Raw genomic sequence first — 18250 nt, 5'->3', positions numbered from 1 at the left:
TAACTAATACTTGTTCTGCTGAAATCTAGTTCTTTACTAGCTTAAGAGTAATAAAACAGTGACTATAAATAATAAAAGACTTACAAATGACAATGGTTAAAGATCTGATGAGAGCTTACTGTAAGACAGTTGACATAAGGAAATTCTGATATTTCTGTAACAAAACATTCAGTAACAAAGTTTAGCATTATTCCTTTTGACAGTGCATTCTAGGTAATTAAGCAGGTAATTATATATCAGATAAATAAGCTAAATTAGCCAAATACTTTCTCCAATGAGAAAAAGTTCCTCTGACATGTTCCAGGGGCCCTCTGGAAAATATCAGAGTTAACTAGAGGTAAAAAGTACCTTTTTGAATTTGATTTTGGAAAGCTGTTAAAAGTTTTAAGGGACTTGCTTAAATAGGATTATAGGTTGCTATGAAGCAATACTTATCTATTTAACCAGAATGACAACAAAATACCTCAAAGGCAAATAAAGAAGGTTACACAGTTGTTAGCAAACTTTAGCTTTTAGTCCTTTTAATATTAAGATCTCATTTTCTTAAATACTCTGACAACTCATTGAGACTTTAAGCATGAGAAACTGCTTTGATAAAACAATTAGAGAACTTTTTGCAATCTTGCAATATTAAGAGCAGACTAACATTTAAGAAAACTTTGTCTTTTTAACTGAAAACAAAATTCTAATTTTGCTGTGTACTTGATACCGAGACTCATTTGCTTTAATTTTATATAGCATGACCATATTAAATTCTTCCATAAATTTTCTACCTTTTTACATTTAGATTTCTCCCTCTAAATAAACAGCTGTACTTTAGAACAAAGTTACTTTCTTTTATTAAAAGACATATTCTTTAGCATGCAGAAATGTTTTCCTTATTACTTTAAGTAGTTTTAATTAGAACTTAAAACTATTAGGTACCTTAATTTTTAGTGAACACTGAGAAGTAGGCTATTATAAACTGTTACACTAGCATTCTTTGGATTGACAAATTTATGAACATTTTATAATTTCTGTTAACCATGAGCTTTACAACACAATCTCTCACTAAGCACAAAATGTATCTTTTTAACTTAGCAAAATTTTAAGGTTTTAGGTTACCACAAATATTTCTAGGCTGTTGATAGGTATACACACTGTAACACACAATTAAAAAGGTGTTCACTTGCCACACTTATTTAGTTCACTCATTTGTAATAACTATGCTATATTACTTACAAGACCTTTACTGAATATTAGACAAAGCTAAGCCTTTAAGCATTTTATTCTTAAAAGATTTAGCAGATAATATCAACTTAAATGACCTTAGGTAAACTTAGGCACCTGGTAACCACAAGGACATGCCCGCCTCAGCCAAACCCAAGTTAGCATTAATGCTTAACATTTTTTATCAGATTTTCTGGAAGTTTTAGAATGCCCAATTTTCACAAGCGCTTGTTTTTAAATCAATTTTTATTAATACCAACCAGAGGTAGGAAAATATTTTTCATCCACACACCTACATACAAACTGAGATACAATGACTACAGTCAGCAACACTTCTTACACAAAAACATATACACAGACAAATCAATATAAAGACTTGAGTCACTGATATCCAATTGCCTTCCCTCTCCTCAGCTTCCTGTCTGTGGCTTCCGAAACCGAAGGGCGGGAGGGGCGTGTTCTGGTGGGGGAAGAGGGCAGTGAAAGCGAAAGGAGAGGAGGAGGGGGTGGTGCAGCCACCGGAAGAGGAGAGCAGGACAACGGCATGGTTGAGAATGCAGGACTTTAAGATGGCGGTGACATATGTGAAGACAAACGACTTAAAGATGGTGGTGGAGAGAGGGGGAGGGGATTGCGAGCTGAGGGAGGCAGGCGACTGAAGTCTTCTGGCGGATCTGAAAAGGAAGAAGGACCAGGCAGAGTAAGAGGCTGACAATCTTTAACTGGAGATTGGGCCGGGAGAACCTGAGTCATTGAACACTTAACATAAAGGTCTGGACTGGAGCGCAAAGTCCAAAAATCCAGCACATATGGGATTTCACTCCACTCTCCACTCCAGTGGCAATAATTAATCAAGTCGGTGAGGAGGCCAAAATTGAAAGTTCCCTCAGGGGACCAGCAAGATTGGTTGTCCAAGGGATACTGAGGCCTGCCCTCAGAGCAAAGAAAGACCAGCTTCCATTTGCAAACTTCCTGGGACAAATACAGAGTAGCCGAATTAGAAATGAGACACCACAATGGGGTCTGACCCTCTGCTTTTGAGGGCTGGTTCCCCATGTCTGTGCCACATCCCAACTAATCCCACTGAGAGGAGTGCCCAGCATCCCAAGCTCGCCAAGTCAGGGGAGATTGCCTAGGAGCCTGGGTGAGGGATGTCTCCCCCACTGCAGGGCCAGGGGCAGGCCAGATGCCCGCAGAGGGTGGGCTGGATGCCCAAGGGGCCGGATGCCCTCACCTGGACGTAGCTATGATTTCGAATGGACCAGGTGAAATGGAGTTAGGAAGGGAAACAGACCAGGGGAAATTGAGGGACTCACCGGAAAATAGTTCATGCAGCGGAGAGCAGGCTGAGGTCCCGGGTTGGGGAAGGAGGGGGCAGGGCTACCGATGGCTGGTCGGGGCCCCACGCTCACGCTCCTTCCTGGGATTTCAGCACCAAATGTAAGATAAATTCTAGCCAAAGTAAGCAGGCAATGAGAGGCAACAAAGGGCCAGGAAGTTTATTTGAGCACAATTCCCGGGTGATATTCCCCCATCTGGCTATCACAGGCTGGGGAAGTCACACTTAGCTGGGCAGGCAGTGAGTTTTTAAAGAAGGTAGGGGGAGGCAGAGCTTAGAATTACAGCGGTGCAAGGATTGGCTAGCCTAAGGCACATTTTTCAGGTTGGGAGAGGGCAGCAGCCGGGGAAGAACGTCATCAGTGTCTGACATGTTCTCCCCTCCCCCCAGTGCCTTCAACCTTACTCTATGTGAATTTAAATCCCATCTAGAAGACTGAGGGAATATGACTAAATACAGAAATACAAGTAATAATGGAAAGGGGTGTTTTTGACCCTCTTTGAAGGGAGTGTTCACAAGCCAGAATCTGATGAAAGCTAGGGACTCTCTCCAGAAGCATGAACCTGGCACACTTTTATAGGAAATCTTTCATACCCTTTTTAAAAAGCCATTCATTTTCAAATAATTTCAGATTTACAGAGAATTTGCAATAACAGTGCACAGTACTCTTTTATCCTTCACCCAGATTCACCAATCATTGTGGCATATTTGTTTTATACTCTTCACCCATCCCTCATCCTATCTCTCTCTCCCCACATACATATCTCTATACATTTTTTCTTCTGAATCTGATATTAAGTTGCAGACATCATGTCCCTTTCCTTTACTGTTGTCTGTAAGGCATCCCTTGATGGCACCACACAGAGATGATCAAAATCAGGAAATACATCATTGATAGAATAGTATCTGATGTAAAGACCAGATTCAAATTTCACTGATTGTCTCAATAATATCCTTTATACAAGTTTCTCTTGGTGGTTCATAGCAGGATCACACATTGCATTTAGTTTTCCTGTCTCTTTAGCCACGTTTAATCTGCAATGATTCCCCAGCCCTGCTTTGTGTTTAATGAGGCTGACATTTTTGGAGACTATTTGTTTTGTACATAAGCTTTCAGTCTGTTTTTCTCTGATATTTCATCATGATTTGATTCAGGTTATACATTATTCCAGAAGTACTACATAAATATTGCTGTGCTCTTTCCAATGTGTCACATCAGGAGGCACAGAATGTTGGTTTGTGTCATTAGTAGTAGTAGAACTTTGATCACTTGGTTAAAGTGGCGCCCACCAGGTTCTTTCCCTGTGAAGTTATATTTTCCTTCATAATAAATATGGGGAGATACTTTGAGACTACTAAAATACCTGTTTCTCATCAAACTCACCCACTAATTCATCCTTGAAGTGAGTATTGCCTCAAAGATTATTATGATGGTTTCAAAGTGTGCATTTTCTGACTCAATCATTCTAAATATTATTAGTTGGTATTCTGCTATAAAAATAACTTCACCCCTGCCCCCAACACTTGTTATTACCAGTATGGTCTCTGAGATTCATATTTTGTTCAAAGGAATAGGCATATACTTTTAAGTGATTTAAATATGAGACCCTTGGAAGTTCATAATATTTATGAACCATTGAAATAGTAGGTGTTTACAGGAGTAAGTAGGGTTTGTTTTTGTATTTGTGTATGTGATTACTATTTTTAAAACAATTTAAAAACCTTTGTATTGTGGTAAAATACACAAAATTTACCATTTTAGCCTTTTTTAAGTCTATGATTCCCTGGTATTAAACATTTATAATATTGTGGGACATCACCACTATCTATCCCCAGAACTTTTTCATTAAACAGTGTTTAACTCTGTTTCCATTAAACACTAACTCCCCATTCCCTCCTCCCCTCAGCCCCTAGTAACCTCTATTCTACTTTCTGTCCCTATGAATTCGCCTATTCTACAGACCTTATATAAGCGGAGTAAAAATATTTGTCCTTTTTGTGTCTGGCTTACTTAACTTAACATAAATATTTGATGTCTTTTCTGACACCAAATGACATTACCAATGTCAGTTCGCCATCCCTGACATCAACTGGGTGTCCTTCAATTCCATTCAATCTGACGCTAACTAGCAGAGTTAACACAGACCCTACAGAGGAATGTTTCAATCCCACAAAACTGCCCCCACTTCAGATGCCAGCTGCAAATCCAGGCTACCCCACTCCTCCCTCACCTACTACAAATATGGAGGTTTCTGTGACACACCGTCACGTTGGATAATATAGTAAACAACTCACAGAGCTCAGGAAAACTTAGTTTTACTATAAAGGATACAACTCAGGAATATCCAATGGAAGAGCACAAGGTATGGGGGTGGGGAACACCGAGTCTCCGAGTCCTCCCTGGGTGCATTGCCTTCCAGCACATTGATGTGTTCACTAATCCAGAAGCTTCCCTAGCCTTCACTGTGGTGTGAGTCATTGAATCATGACCATTGGTGGTTGAACTCAATCTCTAGCCCTTTTCTCCTCCTTGGAAGTTGGGGATGGTTTAAGTGTTCTAATCCTCTAATCACATAGTTTGTTTTTTCTGGTAATCAGCCCGCTATCCTGAAACTAGCCTCCTCACCCTGACCATGAGTCATCTCATTAGCATACAAAGGACATTCCTATCACTTGGGAAATTCCAAGGGTTTTAGGAGTTTTGTGCCAGGAGCTTGAAACAAGACCAAAAAATATATATATCACATATAAAATATGTATGTGTATATGTAGGTATGTATATATATATATATGTATTATATAACAATTACATTTATATTATAACATATCAGAATTTCATTCCTTTTTTAACATTGAAAACAATCTATTGTATGTATATATCACATTTTGTTTATCCTAAGTGTTGTTTCTACTGTGAATAATGTTGCTATGAACATTGGTGTATGAGTATCTGTTTGAGTCCCTGCTTTCAATACTTTTGTATTATATAATATACCTAAGAGTGGAATTGATAGGCTAACTCTGTTTAACTTTTTAAGAAACCACAAAACTGATTTCTGTACCATTTTACATTTCCACTAGGAATGCACAAGGGCTCCAGTTTCTCCATATCCTTACCAACACTTGCTATTTTCAACTTTTTTGATGTCTTAATGGGTGTGAAGTGGTATATCATAGTTTTGATTTGCACTTCCCTAATGACTAAAGATGTTGAACATCTTTTCATATGCTTATTGGACATTTACATATCTTCTTTGGAGAGATGTCTATTCAAATTCTTTGCCCATTTTTGAATTATATTTTTACCGTTACCATTGAGATTTTGAACTACTTTTTATATTCTGGATGTTAATCCCTTACCAGAAATAATGATTTGCAAGTATTTTCTCCCATTTTGTGGGTTGTCTTTTTTTACACTTAAAAAGCTTTAAATTTTGGTATCTAATTTATTTTTTTTCTTTTGTTAGTTTTGCTTTTTGGTGTCATATCTAAGAAATCATTGCCAAATCCAATATCCTGAAGCTGTCCCCTAGTTGTTTCTTCTAAGAATTGTATAATTTTAGTTAAGTTTAGGTCCTTGATTCACTGAGTTAATTTTTGTGTCTGGTGTAAAGTAAGGGTTCACCTTCAGTCTTTTGCATGTGAATGCCCAGTTTTCCCAGAACTGTTTGTTGAAAAGACTGCACTTTTCATTGTGTGCTTTTGGTAGCCTTCTCAAAAATCAACTGATCATATATGGAAGGGTTTATTTCTGAGTCTCTGTTCTATTCTGTTGCTCTATATGTCTGTCTGTATGCCAGTTCCACAGTGTTGATTACTGTAACTTTGTAGTATTTTGAAATCTGGAAGTGAGAGTCCTTCAATTCATTCTTTTTTAAAGATTGTTTTGACTATTTGGAGTCTCTTGAGTTTCCATAAATGAATTTTAGGGTGGGTCTTCCTATTTCTAAACAACAGTGGAAAATACTGGGATTTTGATAGAGATTGTACTGAATCTGTAGATTGCTTTGGGCTTTAGGTAGTATTGTGGGTAGTATCATCTCCACAATATTAAGTATCCAATCCATGAACAGGAAGGAGTCCATTTATTTTTATCATACTAGATTTCTTTGAGCAATGTTTTATAGTTTGTACAAGTCTTGTGCCTCCTTGGTTAAACTTCTTGTTAAGTATTTTATTCTCTTATTTTAAAGGAAATTGTTTTCTTAATTCTTTTCAATTGTTCGTGTATAGAAATACAAATGAATTCTTGTGTTGGTTTTGTTTCAGCAACTTTGCTGAATTAATGTATTATCTCTAACAGGTTTTTTTGGTAGACTTTTAGAGTTTCCTACGTATAATGTCATGTTATCTGTGAAGAGATATTTTTGCGTTCTTTCAAATTTGGATTATTTTCAATTTCTTGTTCTTGCCTAACTGCTCTCAGTAGAACTGACAATATGTTGAATAGTTGTGGCAAAAGTGTACATTGTTTTGTATGGTTATTTTTCATGATCAAATATGATGCCTGTGTGAATGTAACTGAAAAAATAGGTGTGAATCTATGTATCTCTCCCATGTTGTATACATGGTGAGTTCTACACATCAGCCTGGTTTGTGTTATTAGGGTTGTTTTGCATTCTGGGTGGCTTTATGGTATTATTTATGATATATATGATTTATGGTATATAGATCATAATTCAGTAGCTGTGAAACATTTGGCTGTCTTGGTCATCCTACTTAATTTACTGTCCAGCAACTATTGATTTACCCAATTCTTACCTCTTCTGTAATATATGCCATCCAAAAGTGTTGAAAGGCAAGTACTCTCTATTTATTTAGAATCTTTGTCCAAAGACTACATTTAACATTACTTCTCTGTTTAGAACTGTTGTTGTATAGGCAAAACTGAATACATTAGCCAACCTAGTAGGCAAAATCAAATTCCAGGCAGAAACTCTTAATTTTAAAATTGGTTATCTATATATTATCTTACATAAATCTAAAATAGCCTTAAACTCTATAACTAAATCAGAAGACACAATTTTCTCAAAAAGCTATGTATTACTTTTCACCTTTATTAAAAAATTCTATATGCTGTCTTTGGCTCATTCTGGGTCAAAAAAAAAAGTAAAGGATTCTCAACAAAATATGTATAACAAAGCTCTATAATTCTCTGCCATTGAAATTGGGTTTGACCCTGGTATCTGTTAATTTGTAGAAGTAAAAGTACACTCACATCCTTTTTAAAAATCTAATTTTAATTTATACCTAACTAGTACATATTCTGAATAAGGCTTATAATGAAAAGTAGCAACCTTTGCCATACCTATTCCCAATCCCCCATCTCCCCCTGTAGACACACACATTTTCAGTTCTTTTAGCTACTTCTGGTAACTACTTCTAAATAACAGGTTTATATACCACTACTGTATTTATCTGCTGCTTTTTCTACTGATTTCCTACTAAGAAAATTGGTGATTTAGTTCATTTACATCCACTGCTCCCCATACCTCTCTTATCCCATTGGTCTAATAGAGTTATCCCAATTTTGGATTAAATTAGTATTCAGCATTATAACTATGCCAAGATGTTTACAGCTGAGCCATATAGTCTGCTATGACTAAATCTCCTTTTTTAAATAGCCTTTTTGATTCCCCTGCCAAATTAGTAATTATTTCATTTTACATTTGGTTAATTTTCTGTGGGCCCTGAATAGTTCTTCCCCAAAATTTTCCAAAAAGCTGTAGAAATGGTCAAAACAGCTTTTTACAGTTGAGCATATCAGCCCGATTGTGTGCTGCATTCTGTTCTTGGTGACTCTGCTGGAGACTTCCGTACGTCTGTTTCATTGGCACAGTTTCTGTCTGGCCCTGCTGTGTCACCCAGCAGATCCTTTGACTTCTCTCCTTTGGATGCCTGATTCCTGGAACCAGCTCTTGCTTTTTCTTGGTTTATGCCCACTTGTGGTAAGACACATTCTCTAGTCATTTCCTGAGAAATGTTGTGTAAGAGATACATGTTAAAATTTTGGAGCAGCTTCAGTCTTGTTTGGTAGACTACCTGGGCATAGAATTCTATGATAGAAATAATTCTCAGAATTTTTGAATCATTTCCTGTTATCTTCTAACATCTGTTCTTGCTCATAAAAGCTACTTAATGTGATTTAGATTCTAAGTGCTTTACATGGAATCTGTTTTTCTCTCCTGTAGTTTCATTTTATTTCCAATTCTCCCAAAATTTTTTTGACATTTCTTTAGTTCTTCATCCTTGGGGTTCTTTGTGTTTTCTTTGTGTGTGTACGATGAGAACTTTAAAAATTTACCCTTGTTGTAATGTTCAAACATGCAATAGTATTATCAGCTATTGTCACCAGGCTGTACATTACATCCCTGTGACTTATTAGTGCAAGTTTGTACCTTTTGACTTTCTTCACCTAATCCACCTACCTCCCACCCCTTGCTTTTGACAACCACCATGTGTTCTCTGTATCTATGAGCTTGTTTGCTTTTTTTTCCTTAGTTCCTCATATAAATGAGATTATATGGTATTTGTCTTTCTCTGTCTGACTTCACTTGGTATAATGCCCTCAAGGTTCACCCGTGTGTTGCAAATGGCAAGATTTATATAAGATGTATACAGTATCTTTATCCATTCACCTGTCAATGGACATTTAGGTAGTTTTCATATCTTGGTTATTGTAAATAATACTGCAGTGGCTATGGGGATGCATATATCTTTTTGAGTTATTCTGTTTTCTTCAGATAAATACCCAGAAGTGAAATTGCTGGATCATATGGTAGTTCTATTTTAATTCCTTAAGGAACCTTTATACAGTTTTCATAGTGGCTGCACCAAGTTACATTCCCACCAACAGTGAATAAGGGTTCTTCTGTCTATACATTCTTGCCAGCATTTATTATCTCTCCTCTTTTTGATAATAGCCTTTCTAATAGGTATGAGGTGGTATCTCATTGTGGTTTTGGTTTGCATTTCCCTGATGATTAATGGTGTGGAGCATCTTTCATGTGTTGGCAGTCTGCATATCTTCTTTTGAAAAATGTCTATCCAGATCCTCTGCCCATTTTTCAATGAATTTGTTTTGCCACTGAGTTGTATGAGTTCTTTGCATACTTAGGACATGAAACTCCTTACCAAATATAAGATTTGAAAGTAAAAATCAAATATAAAATTTTTCTTCCATTCTGTAGGTTGATTTTTCATTTTGCCAATGGTTTCCTTTGCAGGGCAGAAGACTTTTAGTTTGATGTAGTCCCATTTGTTTATTTTTGCTTTTGTTGCCTATGTTTGTGGTTAAATCCAAAAAATCATTACCAGGACTTATGCCAAAGAGCTTATTGCCTTTTTTTCTAGGAATTTTATGGCATCAGGTCTTAATTCAAGTATTTAATCCATTTTGAGTAAATTTTTGTATATGGTGTAAGAGAGTAGTCTAGTTTTATCCTTTTGCTTGTAGCTGTCCAGTTTTCCCAGCACCATTTATTAAAGAAACTATTTTTTTCATCTGTATATTCTTGCTTACTTTGTCACAAATTATTTGGCTACCTATGTATGGGTTTAGTTCTGGGCTCTCTATTCTGTTCTATTGAACTACATGTCTATTTATATCCTAACACCTTGTTTTGATGACTATAGCTTTCTGACATACTTTGATATTGGGGAGCATGATAATGCCTCTAGCTTGTTCTTTCTAAAGATTGCTTTGGCTATTCAGTGTTGTTTGTGGTTCTATACAAATTTTAGGATTATTTTTTTCTATTTCTGTGAAAAATGCCATTAGAAATTTGATAAGAATTGCATTGAATCTGTAGATTGTTTTGGGTAGTATGGACATTTTAACACTATTCATTCTCCCAGTCCATGAGTGTGTAACATTTTTCCATTTATTTGTGTTTTCTTCAATTTCTCTCATCAATGTGTAGTTTTCAGTGTATAGGTCTTCCACCTCAGTTAAATTGATTCCTAGGTATTTTATTCTATTTGATGCTCTTGTAAATGGGACTATTTCCTTGATATCTCTTTCTGATAGTTTGTGATTGGTATATAGAAATGCAACAAATTTCTGTTTATTGATTTTATATCCTGCAACTTTACTGAATTCATTTATTAGTTCTAACAGTTTTTGGTTGAGTCTTTAGGGTTTTATATAATATTGCATAATCTGCAAATAGTGATAGTTTTACTTATTTTTTTCTAATTTGGATACCTTTTATTTATTTTCTTTGCCTAACTGCTTCCAATACTTTGTTGAATAAAAATGGTGAGAGTGGGCATCCTTGTCTTGTTGCTGATCTTAGAGGAAAAACTTTCAGGTTTCTTCATTGATTATGATGTTAGCTGTGGGTATGTCTGATATGGTCTTTATTATGTTAAGGTACATTCTCACTTTGTTGAAGTGGGTATATCCACTTTGTTGAAAATTTTTCTCATAAATGGAAGTTGAGTTTTATTAAATGGTTGTTCTACATTTGTTGAGATGGTCATATGATTTTTATCCTTAATTTTGTTAATGTGGTATATCACATCAATTGATTTGTGGATGCTGAACCTTCCTTATATCCCTGGAATAAATCCTACTTTATCATAATGTATGATCCTTGGAATATATCATTGAATTTGGTTGCTAATATCTTATTGAGGATTTTTGCATCTATGTTCATCATGGATATTGGCCTATAATTTTCTTTTCTTGTGGTGGCCTACTCTGGTTGTAACATTAGGGTAATGCTAGCCTTGTAAAATGAATTTGGAAGTGTTCCATCCTCTTCTATTTTTTGGAAGCATATAAGAAGGATGGGTATTAATATTTCTTTCAATGTTTGGTAGAATTTAGCAGTGAAGCTGATTTTGTACTTTGTTGATGTATTCTTTTGATCTGGAAGTGTATGTATTTTATTTCTAAGAAATTTTCTTTATATTTTTGTTTTCAGGCTTAAAAAATTTTAAATTGTGAAATATAACATTTACCTAAAAGTGACTATAATGTATCAATGTTTTTTCCTATAACTTTTCTTTCCTGTGTTGTATTTGTCAGGTTTTAATCTCAGGGTTTGCTGGGCTCATAGACCATATAAAAATGATGTTTTCTATACTCTGGAAAAATTTCTATAGTATTGCTATTTCTTCCTTAAACAAATGGAAGAATTCATCAATGAGTCCATCTGTGCTTGGAGTTTTCTTTGTGAGAAGGTTCTTACTTACAAATTCAATTTCCATAGTAGTACAGTTTTTCTTTGTGTTAAGATTTTCTATTTTTTCTTGGTAAAGTTTTGATAAGTTATGTTTATATAGAAATCTTTCCATTTCCCCAAAATTTCAAATTTACTCTCATGAAATTATTCTTAATATCTTGTAGGATTTGTAGGATAATCCTGCTTTTCATTCATGCTATTGATAATTCATACTTGTTCACTCTCTCTGTCTGGCTATAAATCCCTTTTTCCCTTTGACTCTCTTCTCTTTTTGCCTTGATACTGTAGTACAGGGTTTGACAAGGTTTCTCTGTAAAGGTGGTCACTTCACAATAAATAATACTGATGTTGTGGGCTACAAACTGTTCTAACAGATATCATGAGATTTCAGAGTCTATAAATTGGTTGCTTGTTTTAGTCATCCTACAAGTTTTTAATCAGCAGGTAGTCATAAAATATCTATTATGTGCCCAAGCATTGCTATATGCCAAGGGTCTGAAAACTTTTATGTAATGAGCCAGACAGAAAATATTTTAGACTTTGCAGGTCATGTAGTCACTGTCACAACTATTCAACTCTGCCATTATAGTGTGAAAGCAGCCAAAGAAAATCCACAAGTGAGGATGACTATGTTCCAGTAGAAATATTTATGGACACTGAAATTTTAATTTCACATTATCATAAAATATTATTCTTCCTTTGACTCTTTTCCAAACATTCAAAAATGTGAAAAAACAGGTGTTGGTCTGGATTTTGGCCCATGAGCTGTAGTTTGCTCACTTCTACTATAGAAAATTCAGTTTTAATTTTCTTTTGAGTCTTCTTTTTTTGATCGTAATTTTCTTCCTTAATATTTATATTTTCTTTTTTAGTAATTTCTGCTCTTTATTGTTTCTATCTTTCTTTTCTTTGTTTTAATTTGTTTTTGTAATGTTTTGAGCTTAGGTCAAGATCAACCTTCTTTTCCAATTAATGCATTTAAAGTTACAGATTCCTTCTTAAAAATTGCTTTAATTGTATCTCACAAATTTAGATGTTATTCTTTTATCATTCAATTCAAAATATATCTAATTTGATTATGCTTTATTCTTTCTTTCTTTAGTTTATTCTTTGACATTAGGGTAACTTAGAAGTGTATTTGCTTGATTTCCAAATATTTAAGAGTTCTCTCTTTTTTGCTTTTAGTTCATTTCTAGCTTAATTCCACTGTCATCGGTGAGTACACTTGAATTTCAATTATTTGAAATTTGCTTTAAGGTCCAGCATATTGTCAATATTTGCTAAATGTTCCATGGGCATTCACAAAGAGTGTTCTATAGATATCAGTTAGGTCAAGTTTGTTAGTTTGCAGTTTTGTGATTATTCAAGTGTGGGGAGACCAATAGATTGGAAGACAACTGCCATTAAAAGATACATTGTCCCCCCCTTATCCATGTTTTGCTTTCCTTGGTTTTAGTTATTCACAGCCAACTGCAGTCCAGAAGCAGATGATCCTCCTACTGACCTATGGTGAAATTTCAATAGTAGCCTTACACCAAATCACATGCCTATGTTATTCAGCTCACTTCTCATCTTATAGGCATGTTATCATCTCATATCATCACAGGAAGAAGGATGAGGACAGCACAGTATGATATTTTGAAAGAGAAACCATATTCACATAACTTTTATTATACTGCTTTAATTATTCTATTATTAGCTATTGTTGTTAATCTCTTATTGTGCCTAATTTATAAATTAAACTTTACCATAGTTATGTATGTATAGGAAAAATCATAGTGTATATAAAGTTCAATACTATCCGTGGTTTCAGGTATCTACTGGGGGTCTCAGAATATGTCTCCTGTGAATAAAGGGGGATGACTGTTGTTTGCGACTCACAAATCTCAACAGGAAGGAGGGAACATCATGGCATCAGGGTGACACATTTGGCTCATACTGAATTTCTAAATCATATAGAAATAACTTTTTCATAAGAGCTGTTTTAAATAGGTCACGCACAAAAGGGGATGAGATGAGAATTTATTTCTCTGAACCAGACATTGTTGATTATCTACCCAGTATTCATGCTTTCCTTCCTTCCTTCTTCCTAACAGAACCCAAACTTTATTCAGATATCGAACCCTTCTCCAGGAATTCTGGGTGTTTCAGGGGATGCAGACCCCACTTGTAATTCGAGGTGGGACTCAAATGGTCTAAAGGTAATCTCACTGCCTTGATTTATTAATAATTTTTCCCTGGGAGACAGAAGTAGAGGTGAGCTGGGGATTTTGGGAAAATTCTCTCTCATTTCTGGGTGTGCTGCTAGAAATGAAGCTTTCTCTCTTTGTCTGGATTTATTGCGCATGAATTTGAGCCCTGGATCCACTGTGAGCTTGTCATTCCCAGCCTGGGCAGCAGCCAACATCAGAGGAGGCCAAGCAGAGAGATTTGCAGGGAAATAGAGTTGGAGCCATTACTTTAGTCAATCCTCAATGCCATTCTACCTTTGCAAGTCCAGCTGTATGAACCAATTACTTTCTCTCTTGTTTAAACATTCTTAAATTGAATTTTCTTATTACTGTGCAGTTTAATTGTTGGACCATATTAGATAATGCACATGTATCCCTGTTATATTTTATGTTCTTTATTTCACCCCATTATTCCAAGTTGTGACAATCTCTTCAATTCCATCATTCAACATACTGATATTTCTTTCCTTTAAAATTTTATTTATTTACTTAAACAGCTCTTTCAAGATATCTATTTAAGTTTTGATTCATGCACAGATTTGATACATAAATTTGTTCTCACACTTAATCCAAGTTTTTGATGAGCTTTTGTCCTACATTAGAGAGCTTCTCTGTGAGAGTAATTTGTACCCTGCATGATTTCAAGCTCTGTACCCTTTATCTTTCCATTGCCCAAGTTATCTAATTCTACCCTTCCTACAGCCCAAGGAGGAAGAAAACCAGCACTTATTAAGCAGCTACTCTATGCTGAGCTTACTGCTAGGTGCTCTGTATGTCATGCCTTTAATCCTCCCCCTAAATGTTCTATAAATACAGAGGAAACTGGAACCTCAAAGAGGTTGAATAACTTGCTAGCAAAGAGCTGACCTGTCTGCAAAAGTCCTTGACTTTTCCACAGCTACCACTGCTGTCTCCATTTCAGTACTCCCCATGGTCCAAGAGGGCAGAGGCCATTTTCCTTGATGTTGTGGGGATCCAGTGTCAGGCAAGGTGTCATGAGTGGAACACCACCAGTCTCCCCAGGACAGAGTGCTTTCCCCCAGCTGCTGAAGCTCAGAGCTGGGTGTCTTCCCTGGCTCTGGCCTCTGCCGAAGGGGCTGCAGCATTACCCAAGGGCATATCCCTCCCCAGACACTAGCTCACATCAGGCCATGGCAGTCTGAACATAGGCCTGACCCCTGCCTCAATTTAGGATATCTCTCAGGGTAGCCCCAGCTCCAGACCTCCCAGTGGGGTTGGCTGAGGTCTCTTGCAACTGCATCATACATAATTCAACTTCTCTTGTCAGTCCTCTTTCCTTCACTGCTTGTTGTCCAGAGACTATAGCCCTCTGCATGCTAAGACCTGTCCCAGCAGCCAACTGTATCACATGGCCAGCTCTGTGAATATACTCCATCCAGCTCTGGCCAGGCTCTTCATGCCCGAGTTCTGGTCAGGGGGTCAACTCTGAATCCCTTGTCATTTCTCATCTTCAGCCCCAGATACCTATGGATCTTCTGCCTGCCCATCTGTTGGACCCACAAATAGTGCCTGCTCCTAGGCTCTTGGATTTAATACATGGTGCTCCCAGATCTCCTGTTAAATTAACTTTCTCCAAAAAAAACAGTGAAGATTAGTATGTAATAACTCATTCTTAGCAAATCAACACTGGTTTTAGATGATCATTCTTCCTTTTCTAAGTGATCATAAACCATCCACTTGATTAACAGAGCTACATTTGTTTTAAGCAGGGTGTCTATGCACTGAAACAGTTCACTTGGCTTTCAATATCTGTACTTTCTTTCTTTATAGATCTGGTGTTCTCAACACCCCTTTGGTCCCCTCTTAAAAATTAAGACATTTATCCAAGTTCCCCCTGGAAATTTTGGTCCCTATATAGCTGTCTAAAATGTCCCTGGATATTAGTAATTATAAATTCTAATTTATCTGGACCTGGAGATTTAAAAAAATCAAAAACAATGAGAAATAACCATGTTTGACAAACACATCTTAAGCATTATTTCTTTTGAAGAAAGCTTATTCACGACTTTTCTAGTTTTAAGATATTTTCTAATGAAAACCACACCTGAATTAAAAGTGAGTGTTGTGTTCTGCTATTAAATGTTTAGCTTTATTATTAAATATTTTAAATTTGTTATTCAATGCTCTGTCATGAAATGTTTAGTTCTCCTTTCTTCCACAGGTACCTGCCATGTCCTAAGTCCTTCACAGACATGATTCACTCAATGAATCCTATGAGGTAGAAATCATGATCTCTATTATAAAACATGTGAGACAATCACATTTCCATAGAGAAACAGAAAACCTGGAGATGAAGGAACTTGCCCACAGTCCTGTGACAGCGGGGAACAGAGTGGAGAATCCCCCCTGCTCTCGGCTTTCTGTCTGCACAGAGCCTGTCCTCTCTATTTGCACACACTGCTCCTCACAGCACCAGCCCCACCCATGGGTCTGTCCCTCTCCTCTTCTTGCTGCTTAAAAGGCTCTCCCATTGTCTGTGATGGTTAGTTTTATGTGTCACCTTGACTGAGCCATGAGGTGCCCGGATATTTGACCAAACATTATTCTGGGTGTGTCTGTGAAGGTGTTTCCAGATGGGATTTGATTTGGTGAAATGAGTACAGAAGATTGCCCCCGACCCCCACCCTATGTGAATGTGTTTCCTCTAATTCATTGGAGACCTGAATAGAACAAAAGGTGAAGTAGGGAAGAATTGGCACTCTCTGCCTGTTATGAGCTGAGACATGGGTTTTCTCCTGTATTTGGACTGGAATTTACACCATTTTCCCTGGTTCTCCAGTAGGCAGATGGCAACCTTCATAAGTGTGGGAATAATTTCTATTAATTAATCACCTTATATGCATATGTATCTCCTTTTGGTTCTATTTTTCTGAAGAACCCTGACTAATACATTTTTGCTTGGTATTTCAGCCTTTGCCATTTCTTCCATCTTTCATAAATGATTGATTAAACTGTGAGATTTCTGGAGGACAGTTTGTGTAACTACATACATTCTGATATGTGCCCTTCCTGTTCTTTATACTTTGTGCTTTTGGAAGGACTTAAATATTGTATCCCTCATTCCTCTCAAGCCACCTTCCCTATTTTAGAGTCTCCAGGTATAGAAAATGTGCCTATTTTTATCTAAAGCTAGAAGTGTCTCTGCTCAGAATTCTTTTGCTTTGCTTTCAAGGAATCATTGTTTTTAACCTTTCCACCCTGTTCTTCTTGTTCACAACTGAGTTGGAATGTCAATTCTTTTATTCCTCTTTCCACTGAATGTCACATGTATTTAACTTCAAGGCAAGGCAAGGTTATAAACTGCATTTTCTTTGTTTGTTTCCTCTTAGTCAAATGAGATACTCAGCAGATGTTTTCATATTTTAATGCCTCCTATACACTGTGGGAGGGAGTTGTTTCTTTCTTTTTCCTCATTTACTTGAGTATTCCTTTTTTAGAAAATCTCCTCTCTTCCATTGTCTATTCTGTTACTTTTGAGACTTTGTATTTTTAATACTGCAAAGTGTACCTCAGATTTTTTTCTTTTTATAGAGAAACAGGTGGAGGATTAAAGATGGAAGCATAAGAGGTGAGACAGAGACCTCCTCCCAAAACCATATATAATATGAAAATATAGTTAATACAACTAATCCTAAAAGAGCAACAGGAAAGAAGGCTGCAACAGACTGCATACACCTGGAGAAAAGAGCAGACCTAATGAAACAGGGCACCAACGCCACTCCCCTGTGACCCCCGACATCACTCCAGGGGCTGAGCAACTCCAGAGAGTAGAGCTACTGGGCACTAGAAATGTCGAAAGAACCTGGTTCAAACCAAAATCCCACAAACACCAGAAAAAGGGCCAAGTGCAACTGAACTCATCAATCTTCCTGAAAGAGAGCTCAAAATAAAAATCATAAACATGCTCATGGAGGTTCATAAAAATATTAAAGAACTCATGGATGAATTGAAGACAGAGATTCAATCATTAAGAAATTCCGTATCTGAATGAAACATATAATGGAGGGATTTAAAAGGACATTAGATGTAGTAGAAGAGACGGTAAATGGAATAGAAATTAGAGTAGAGGAATACAAAGAGGCTGAGGCACAGAGAGATAAAAGGATCTCTAGGAATGAAAGAATGTTGAAAGAACTGTGCAATCAATCCAAATGCAAAAAAATTTCCATTATAGGGATACCAGAAGAAGTAGAGAGAAAAAGGGATAGTAAGTATCTTTGAATTGCTGAAAACGGCCCCAATCTGGGAAAGGGTGTATT

This window comes from Manis pentadactyla, chromosome 3 (genome assembly GCF_030020395.1).
Source record: "Manis pentadactyla isolate mManPen7 chromosome 3, mManPen7.hap1, whole genome shotgun sequence".
In the NCBI taxonomy this organism is placed as follows: domain Eukaryota; kingdom Metazoa; phylum Chordata; class Mammalia; order Pholidota; family Manidae; genus Manis; species Manis pentadactyla.
Note: the sequence above shows the minus strand (reverse complement) of the source record.